The following is a 1,897-nucleotide window of genomic DNA, read 5'->3' as shown; positions in this document are numbered from 1 at the left end:
GCGGGGTGGGCGGGGCCGGGGGCCGGGGCCGGGGCCGGGGGCCGCGAGGCGGGGTGGGCGGGGCCCGGGGCCGCGAGGCGGGGTGGGCGGGGCCGGGGGCCGAGAGGCGGGGTGGGCGGGGCCGGGGGCCGCGAGGCGGGGTGGGCGGGGCCCGGGGCCGCGAGGCGGGGTGGGTGGGGCCGGGGGCGGGGCCTGGGCGGGGCCGGGGGCAGGAGCAGGAGCCTGAGCAGGAGTCGGCGCCGGAGCCGGGGCTGGAGGGCGGCGGGATCCACAGCGTCGAGCCGCTGGGGACGGGTTAGGAGCGCGCCCTGCGAGCCCGGCGCCTGCTCACCCAAGCCTCAGGCATACCGCGGGGCAGGCCCGGTCCTTGGCTCCGTTTGCACGTGAATAAACGAAGGCTCTGTTTGTTGATGACCTGTCCAAGGCCACTCAGCCGAGGTTTGAATCCAGGCCTGGCAGGCTCAGGAACCCGCCCTTACCCAGATCCGACGCTGCCTCTCAGCGGTCACCGTCTGTCTTTTCGTTGAGTTATTGGTGAAGTTTGCATTCGTCTACCTCATGCGCCGCTTTAATTTTTCTCCCGTTCCTCGTCCCATCGATCAGCAGATCCTGCGGGCTCCACTTGCGGAATCTCATCCCTCACCTCCTCCGGCCCCATCCCGCTCCAGCTCCATCAGTGCTCCATCATCTCAGGGGTCTTGAACCAGCCTCCTCCTGGGCCTCCTTGCTTCTCTTTTTGCCCCCTACCGTCCATTTCCACCTAGCTGCCGGAGAGTCCTGTTAAAATGTAAATCAAACCCATGCCACTCCCCGACCCAAGTACTCCCATCTCACTTAAAGCAAAATCCGAGATCTTCCCCAGGGCTTGCAAATTGCCTCCCGATCTGATCTCTGTCTTCGTAGCTGACTGCCCTGCCCCTGCCTCATTCCACTCAAGTCCCATTGACCTGCTGGGTCCTGGAGTAAGTCAGACACACTCCCGCCTTAGGGCCTTTGCACCTGCCATAACCCAAACGTCTGCATGGCTCCCTCCTTCCCTTTATTTTGGTCTTTACCCAAAAATCTTCCCTAGCTACTCCATCTGAAATTTCACAGACACACGTATCCAGCATTTCACATCCGCTTTCCTGGCTTCATTTTTTTCTTCTCAGCATCTATTACTGTCTAACGGAGCATGTTTTACTTATTTATGTTATTCTGGGTCTGTTTTCCTCTCCTAGAGGGCAGGGACTTTGGTTTGTTTTGCTCACTGCTGTGTTCCTGGTGTCTAGAACAGTTCCAAACACATAATGGAGGCTCCATATGTTGAATGAAGGAATGAACCTCAGACCTTCATCTGGGATAATTTTTCTTTTGCCGGAAACACATCCCTTTAGACAATGTTTCTTAACTTTGGCTGTACATTTGAATGGCCTGGGGAAGCCTTTTTTTGTTTGTTTTTTTGTTTTTTTTTTTGAGATGGAGTTTCATTCTTGTTGCCCAGGCTGGAGTGCAGTGGCGTGATCATGGCTCACTACAGCCTCCAACTCCTGGGCTCAGCTTCCCGAGTAGCTGCAAACCACGGGCACGTGCCACCACACCTGGCTAATTTTTGTAGAGACAGGGTTTGGTCATGTTGCCCAGGCTGGTCTTGAACTCCTGGGCTCAAATGATCGGCCCACCTCGGCCTCCCAAAATGCTGGGAAATGGTTGCTGTTGAGATATCATCACCTGTCAATCTAACTGCTGTTCTTTTTATAAACAGCTTTATTGAGATATCATCACCTGTCAATCTAACTGCTGTTCTTTTTATAAACAGCTTTATTGAGATATAATTTATATGCCATAAAATCCACCCACCTAAAATATACAATTCAATAGTTTTTAGTAACATTTACAGAATTGTACACCCGTCATC

This window comes from Pan troglodytes, chromosome 21 (genome assembly GCF_028858775.2).
Source record: "Pan troglodytes isolate AG18354 chromosome 21, NHGRI_mPanTro3-v2.0_pri, whole genome shotgun sequence".
In the NCBI taxonomy this organism is placed as follows: Eukaryota; Metazoa; Chordata; class Mammalia; order Primates; family Hominidae; genus Pan; species Pan troglodytes.
The sequence above is the reverse complement of the archived record's forward strand: the minus strand, read 5'-3'. Positions refer to the sequence as shown.